This window comes from Suncus etruscus, chromosome 7, assembly GCF_024139225.1.
Source record: "Suncus etruscus isolate mSunEtr1 chromosome 7, mSunEtr1.pri.cur, whole genome shotgun sequence".
Classification (NCBI taxonomy): domain Eukaryota; kingdom Metazoa; phylum Chordata; class Mammalia; order Eulipotyphla; family Soricidae; genus Suncus; species Suncus etruscus.
In genome coordinates, this window is record NC_064854.1 from 63,824,740 (window position 1) to 63,833,776 (window position 9,037).

Below are 9,037 nucleotides of genomic sequence, written 5' to 3' on the forward strand. Positions count from 1 at the left end.
GCCAAATTCCATGCTGGCAGGACCTCCCGGCTTGGCTCCCAGGAAGAAAAGAGATCCTTCCCGAGCCAGAAGGCCAGAAGGTCTCAGCCGGCCCCCAGACCCTCGCTTTGAAGCTGGGAGGGAAATGGGAAGAGGCTAGGAAAACCAATAAACCCCTCCAAGGGACCCACCCCTGTGGCTTGCCCAGCCATGTGGCCAGGCAAAGCCCTGGAGTACCGGAGGAAGGAGGTAGAGGAGTGCTGTGGTTACCCGTGTCCCGCACCCCTTCCTAGGCCTGGTTAAAGCAGCCTTTGGCATGGCGGAGGTCTGCCAAACGCAGTGCTGGCAGGACCTCCCAGCTTGGCTCCCAGGAAGGAAAGAGATACTTTCAGTGCCAGAAGGCCGGAAGGTCGCAGCCCCCTCCCCCAGACCCTCCCTTTGGAGCTGGGAGGGAAATGGGGAGAGGCTAGGAAAACCAATAAACCCCTCCAAGGGATCCACCTCAGTGGCTTGCCCAACCATGTGGCCAGGCAAAGCCCTGGAGTACCAGAGGAAGGAGGTAGAGGAGTGCTGGGGTGACCCATGTCCCGCACCCCTTCCTAGGCCTGGTTAAAGCAGCCTTTGGCATGGCGGAGGTCTGCCAAACGCAGTGCTGGCAGGACCTCCTGGCTCAGCTCCCAGGAAGGAAAGAGCTTTTTTAGATATTCTAAGGGAGGAATAAGGTCCAGGGTACATTTTCATTTCACATGAGGGTCTTGTGAGATCTGAAGTCTGATTTGCAGCAGTCAGGGTCTTTAAGTAGTGTCCTCAAGTTGGAAGTCCCTCTGGAGCTGAATTCAGTAGTAGTCAATATTCCAATTTGAGGGGAGGTGGGAGATAGAGGGCCTCAGAAAATAAGTCAGTGGGAGTGGTTGCTGAAGAATCTTTCTGGAGCAATAGAGGGAGGGCTGAAAAAATGTACTTTCACTTTGGGAGCTGTTTGACAGCTAACTGGGGGTGGGGGTGAAGGTCCTGGTTCCTGAGGAATTAAGGACTGAGGGTAAAAATGGTTAAACAGGGAGAGATAACAGATCAGGGTTGGAGAAGGTGAGAGGATAGAGGGAGTTTTGTATGGTGGTGATGAGGACATAGAAAGGATAGTATATAATGGGGGCTATAGGCAGGGATTATGTACAAATCAGATTAGACAAACAGAGGAGTCTACCACATGCACACTCACACCCACTTATATACAATCATTATAGATCTATTTATCAGTTGTAGTTGGAGGTCTGATCCTTAGGAGATGGGTCAGAGCACTTAAAAATAAATTTAATTTAATTTAATTTATAAATATTTAAAAAGGGGATGGCCCATTGGAGAAAAAAGGTTTTCCAATTTTTAGGCCCTTCAGAGATGGTGGAGGTGAACTTTACTAACTCATATTTTCGGGGTTAGGTGTATATGGAGCATTTTAGGATAGACATAAGTTTCATGTCTAGAGTATAAAGCAATATGGTAATGAGTGCTATAAAAAGAGTCTTCTCCATATAGTATCACTCACCATATCCTGTGCATTAAGGTTCTTTTCAGTAAAGGAACCTGTCACCCTGGGCATTATGGCATAGTAACATAGCTTTAGTTGAGAATAAAGAAAGAAAAGAAAAATAATAAAAAAAATTAATAGTAATTTGCAATAGCATACTCAATAAAAGGAGTCTGTAACATTCTATGGTGTGCATTTTAATCAAAGAACTATGATTTCCATTTTATTTCCTACGAATGAAAATATTTATGCATTTGAGGTTACATTGCAAGACCCTACCATTATGGTCAAAATCTTATATGAAGTGTTTCTATCATTGTCTATTAGGGCAAATGAAAATCACAACCTTGGAAATTAAATTCAGAAGAACTGGAGAGGCAGGAAAGTTTGTAAATTATTGGTCTTGCACACAGCATATCTGGATTCTCTCCTTAACACTTCATATTCTCCCCTAGGCACAGAATAAGGAATAACCTGAGTATAGCTAGATATGTCTCAAAACTTTTTTCCCCAAAATCAGAAAATTAAGTCTCATTTCATCAGTGTAATAATCCTCTTGCACAGTATCAATAAAATTACCCTAAACCAAGGAACTTTATAACCAGTGTAGATTCCTAATAATAATATTGCATTATGAATAGCTTTATAATTAAATTAATAAATAATAATTGGAATATAAAAGTAGGGAAATATTTGTATGAGAAATAGAAAATAGGAGAAAATGTAAGTTTACTTCTGTTGTGATTTATGTTAGCACTTAAATGGAAAATAATTTTATCATAATACAGAACAAAAATCCTCCTCCACAAACATGTTTCACATATTTTCAGATGTCTCTGTTGGTACTCTAGGGAAATGTACCTTATATTATTTATTTCTTTACTTTTGCTTTATAATTTAATGTACAAAAAAGAAAGGTGTCATTGGATTTAAATAATGTTGAGACAACCAACTTCCAAATGGAACCTCTAGTCTTTGGTGTTAGCAGGATTGTTTTATGGTACTAACAAAAGACAACTTCTATGAATGGTATTTATCAATCTGTGAGGCTTTGAAAAATGAATTCACATAAATTATTAACTTCTATTTAAAGAAATATGTGAGTTTTTTATCATATTTTTAAAACAGGAACTGCCCCTCCAGGATATCATTCAAATAGTCAAAGGCATCTAAGTGTTTATACAGTTGGAATTTAATAAATACTTTAAGGAAAAACCCTATGACTGTCATTAATGCGTTCTAATTCAGGCCAGAAGTACCCTGTGGTTTGCAGAAAAGTAATTCAGCACTAACAGAAAAATGATACCTTTTAATAACCACTTAATGTCACAAACCAATTACAGTAATTTGCCAATTTTTCTATATTGTCCCAATGTTTTAAACCCTTTTAAACTTTCCCAAAATTTCTAGAACAAGTATATATTTCTACTTCCAAAGCTACCATAGTTGCTACTTTAAACCCACAGTGTCATACTGCTTATTATAACTGCTATGATGTTTAATCAAGTGCTTTATTTATATATTTCAATATTTTATCTTAAATAATAATCATCAAAGTTTGAAAATAGAATTTAAAAAATTCCATTTTTTATAACTTAAATTTAACAAACCATTTTACCTTTTATCAGTACTATATTTTCAGAGACAATTATATGTAACATTTTTGCTAGGTGATGAAAATGCATTATCTCTCAATATTGTGCTAATTACTTCCTATGATTTATTGAATTTATCTTTCACAACTGTCTTATGAATTGGCACTATTATTATAATTTTTAGTGAGAAGGCTTCTAAAGTTTAGGAAGGTGGATTACTTTGGCTAATGCCACAAAGTCAAAAAGTGAAGCAGAATTTGGAATCCATAAATGTTTATCCATAAATTAAGACCTCTGCCACTATACACACATGTCATAAAATGTGATGTGCTCCCACTGAACATAAACATCATTGTTCCTTTTTGTGCAATTATTAAAACTCCAAGTCTTTTTATATGCACAAAAGAATAAAGCTGCTCATTAAAAGAGTAATTTGACTCCCTAATTGAGTTAAATTTTTAGATTGTTGTTATGTTCTCATTCCCCCAGTGATTTAGTCAATAACCCAAATTCAAAGAAAACATGAACTGGTTAGATCAATGTTCTAACTTTATAATGTCTCATTTGATGTTCAAAATTATATTGTAGATGGATTTTTCTATCTAGTTTTAGTTTTTTAAAAAGACTCAAGCATATTATGTGACATACAAATACACACAAATTAGAGTAGAATAAAACTGAAATTCAAATCCTGAAACTCTCTAGAACTAAAGATTATGCTACTAGATTCATCCATTTGAAGCAGCAGAACTCTTGATGATCATACCATTATTGATTTCTCCAGCTCTCAGTGGTAAAACATTCCAAATTATAGTGTTAGTAATAGTGGATTCTAAAACTAGTAATTATATAAAAGGTTTGATATTTAATTATGACCATGCATGATGATCAGAAGTTAATAAAAGAGAGAACTTTAAGGTCTTGAAAGATAGCACAGCTGGTAGAGTGCTTGTCTTGCATTCAACTGGCCTAGTTCTAATATCTAACATCACATAGTTCTCCTAAGTCCTGCCAGGAATGATCCCTAGAAACAGTGCCAGGAGCAAATCCTGAGCCCTTCCATTTATAGCCCCAAGTCAAAATATAAAAGAAGAAAGAGAAGGGGGGGAGGAGAAAGAGGAGGTAAAACAGGAGGAAGAGGAGGAGGAAAAGAAAGGAAAATTATTTTAAATTGTTCAATAGATTTTTAAAAATCATACACCTTTTTATATTCCTAGAACAAATTGTACATTTTAAATAATTCTCATGCCCAACTTTGTTTTACAAGTACATCATCTTTCTAATGTAAGTATTTCATGGATTACTGTTTTTTAGCATACACTGTTAAAGGTGTTCAGCATCCCAATTATCAATGAATATTTTTGAAGATCATTATATTACTTTAATTTAGTTATTGTGGATTAAAAATTTTTCATGACTGACTTTCAAACATACAAAGTTCCATCACCAATCCCTTTATCCTCCACTTATATCCTGAGTTGCCACCCACCAGTATTGCATCTATGACAACCACATCTTTTAAACTCTGATTTTCTAGGCACTGTAGTTCCTGATATGATTTCATGCATAAAATTTTACCATCTTTCAGCAAACCTCCTTCTTCAGAGTTACTATTTCCCCTTCACCACTGCCTAGTCTTCTCTCTTTGTACTATTACCTGCACCCAATAGCAAATTTCCTGATGGAGACCAATCCTGGTGTTCCTTTGAAGATAATGTATGCCATTTTGATATTTTATACAAGTCAAAAATTCAGATAAGTAAACCTTATCTTACAAATCTATATTTAAGTTTTAACCCACATGAAATATTTTAGCAATTTAATAAGGGATAATTTTATTCAATTTATATTTTAAGGTATAGAATTTTATTTTATAATAGTTCCAATGGTATTCACATTAAAAATATTTTCAGGAACCAGAGAGATGGCATGAAGGTAGGCATTTACCTTGCATGCAGAAGGATAGTGGTTCAAATCCCAGCATCCCATATGGTCCCCAAGCCTGCCAGTAGTGATTTTTTAGCCAGGAGTAGAGCCAGGAGTAGCCCCTAAATGCTGCCAGGTGTGACCCAAAAGCCAAAACATTTTTTGAATGCCAAATTATATTTTTGTTTGTGTTTAGAACCAAAGCAGGCTATCCACAGTAATTATTCCTGATTCTGCACTTAGGGATCACTACTAATAGGCCCAGTGACTATATGAGAAGTCCAGGATCAAATCTGGGTTGGTTGCATGCATAAAAATTACTCTGCTATACTATCATTATGATATATATATAAATTTATATACATAATTTAAAATTTTAATTTAAAATTAAGTTTAAATTTAAAATTAAAAATCAAGAAATGGTGGGAAAATTTAGTTAACAAAAAGAAAGGGCTCTGTTTCTGAAACCTGAAGGTCTCCTCAGAGACCTAGGAAGTGCACCAACAAAAAAACTGTATTTTGAAGCTTTCCAGTGAGTAAATTCTGGCTATGGGGGTTGCCGTCCAATAAGCTGAGCTCTCTGGCCTGCGGAGGCTCTGCCCTACTGTGCCTTTGTTCACTCTGAGGACTACAAGGGAAACTTCTGTGCCTGTCTGCCTGTGTTTCTGAACACTTGAAGGTCTCCTCAGAGGCCTAGGGAGCGCACCCCCAAAAAACTGCAGTTTGAAGCTCCCCAGTGAGTAAATTCTGGCTGTGGGGATTACCAAGCAATAAAACAGTCCAGCTAGAGGCAGCAGAAGAGCACAGCACTTCGCTTCATGGCCACACACTCTTTCTAACCAATAAACCACACAACAACACGCAAGAAAAGCCACACTACCAGCTTGACAATGGGGAAGCCTTGCAGGCAAACACCATGTACAGAGAATAATGATAAAAGCTCGGATGACCTAAAAATTCCAACCACCTGATTAACCTCTCAGATAAGGAACTTAAAATAGCAATATGGAAGATGTTTGAAGAACTCAAAGAAAGCATAGATCGATCTGAACAAAACAAAAAGACAGAAATCAGAAAACTATAAACTGAAATAACAGATCTGAAAAACATGGTAGCTCAACTGAAAACATCAATGGATGGCCTCACCAGCAGGGTAATAGCAACTGAGGAGAGAAACAGTGTACTGGAAGATGTGATACAGAAAAACTCAACACAACAGAAGAAATTGGAAAAGAACATTAAGGCAAATGAAAAGGCAATGGAAAAAGTACTCAAGGAATGCAAACAAATGAAAATAAAAGTCTTTGATAAACTCAACAGAAACAACATTAGAATCATTGGAGTCCCAGAGACCCAGGTAGATCTCGAGAAAGAATCAACTGTCAAAGACATCATTAAAGAGATACTCCCAGAGTTAAAGACTACATGAAATCAAATCCTGCATGCCCAAAGAGTACAAGCTAAAAGATACCCAAAGAAAAACACCCCAAGACACATCCTTGTTACAATGACAAATCCCACAGATAGAGATAGAATACTGAAAGCAGCAAGATCAAAAAGGGAAATTACATTCAAAGGAGCTTCCCTAAGACTTACAGCAGACAGGTCACAAGAAACTCTCAAGGCCAAAAGAGAGTGGTGGGATATTGTGACAAGATTGAATGAAATGAATGCCTCACCAAGAATGCTGCACTCAGCCCGACTCACATTCAGGTTTGAAGGAAGAATACATAGCTTCATGAATAAACAACAGCACAGGAACTTCACAGATGATAAACCAGCCTTAAAGGAAAAACTGACAGGTCTACTCTAAGACAAGAGAGACCAACAAACACAGCAAACTTATTTACAAAGATGACATTAAATCCTATGACAATCATCTCCCTCAATGTCAGTGGACTAAATTCACTAATTAAAAGACACAGAGTGGCAAAATGCGTCAAAACGATGAATCCAACCTTCTGCTGCCTACAAGAAACACATCTGAATAGTCAGAACAAACATAGACTCAAAATCAAAGGCTGGAGGAAAATCATCCAAGCAAACAGCACCCTCAAAAAAGCTGAGGTGGACATATTAATATCTGATGACACCAATTTTATCCTCAAAAAAGTAGTAAGTGACAAATATGGACACTATGAACTAATCAAGGGATATGTACAACAGGAAGAAATCAGACTATTAAACATATATGCACCCAATGAGAGACCAGAAAATTATCTAATACAATTACTGACAAATCTGAAAGAAGACATCAATAATAACCCAATAATTGTGGGAGACCTTAACAAGGCACTATCAACACTTGATAGTCAACTAGACTGAAACCCAACAAAAAATACTAGACTTGAGAAGAGTAATGGATGAAAGAGGAATAGAAGATATATATATATATATATATATATATATAGGACATTCCATCTTAAAAAACCTGGATACACATTCTTCTTCAATGTACATGGTCATTCTTCAGGATAGATTACATGCTGATACGTAAAACATACCTCCCTAAAATCAAGAGGATATAAATCTTGCAGGCTACCTTTGCTAACCACAAGGCTCTGAAATTAGATGTGAACTAAAAAGGCAGACAGAAGAAAAACTTTAACAATTGGAAATTAAACACCCTGCTACTGAACAACAGGTGGGTCCTAGATGAAATCAAAAAGGAACTCAAAATTTTTCTGGAAACAAATGATAATGAAGACACAAACTGCCAGAATCTATGGGACACAGCAAAGGCGGTCCTGTGAGGAAAATTTATAGCTCTAAAAGCACACATCAGGAAGAAGGGGCATACCTGAATAACTTAATGACGCAGCTAAAAAAATTAGAAAATGACCAACAAAAAGAACCAAAAACAGGGAGACAAAAGGAAATAACTAAGCTGAAAGCAGAACTCAATGAAGTGGAAAACCAAAAAGCAATCCGAAAGATCAAAGAAAGCAGAAGCTGGTTCTTTGAAAAAAAATAAACAAGATTGATAGACCATTGGCAAAACTCACAAAGAGAGAGAGAGAGAGAGAGAGAGAGAGAGAGAGAGAGCTGATAACCCATATTAGAAATGAAAAGGTGGAGATCACGACAGAAATTGCAGAAATCCAAAGGGTAATCAGAGACTACTTTGAGAAACTCTATGCTACTAAACATGAGAACCTAGAAGAAATGGAAAAATCTTGGACACTTATAAACTTCCACATTTAACTAAGGAGATTGTAGCATATCTAAACACCCCATTACTACTGAGGAAATTGAAATTGTAATCGAACATCTGCCCAAAAAGAAAAGCCCAGGCCCAGATGGTTTTCTTAATGAATTTTTTAAATCTTTCAAGAGGAGCTACCAATCCTATCCAAGCTCTTCCATGAAATTGAAAAAAACGGGAACACTCCCAAACAGTTTTTATGAAGCCAACATCACCTTGATACCAAAACCAGACAGAGACGCTGCCAAAAAAGAAAATTACAGACCAATATCCCTGATGAATGCTGATGCAAAGATCTTTAACAAAATCCTGGCAAATAGGATCCAATGCATCGTCAAGAAGATCATACACTAAGAACAAGTAGGTTTCATCCCAGGAATGCAAGGATGGTTTAACATTCGTTAATCTATCAACATCATACACAACATCAACAAGAAGAAAAATAAAAATTACATGATCATATCAATAGATGCAGAGAAAGCATTTGATAAGGTCCAACACCCATTCTTGATCAAAATTCTCAGCAAGATGGGAACAAAAGAAACCTTTCTCAATCTCGTTGAAGCCATCTACCACCAGCCAATAGAAAATAGTATCCTCAATGAAGAAAAACTAAAAGCCTTTCCTCTAAATTCTTGTACAAGAAAAGGCTGTCCGCTCTCACCACTCCTATTCAACATAGTACTGGAAGTTTTTGCTATAGCGATCAGGCAAGTAATAGATATCAAGGGAATCCAGATAGGAAAGGAAGAAGTCAAGCTCTCATTGTTTGCAGACGACTTGATACTCTACTTAGAAAACCCTAAA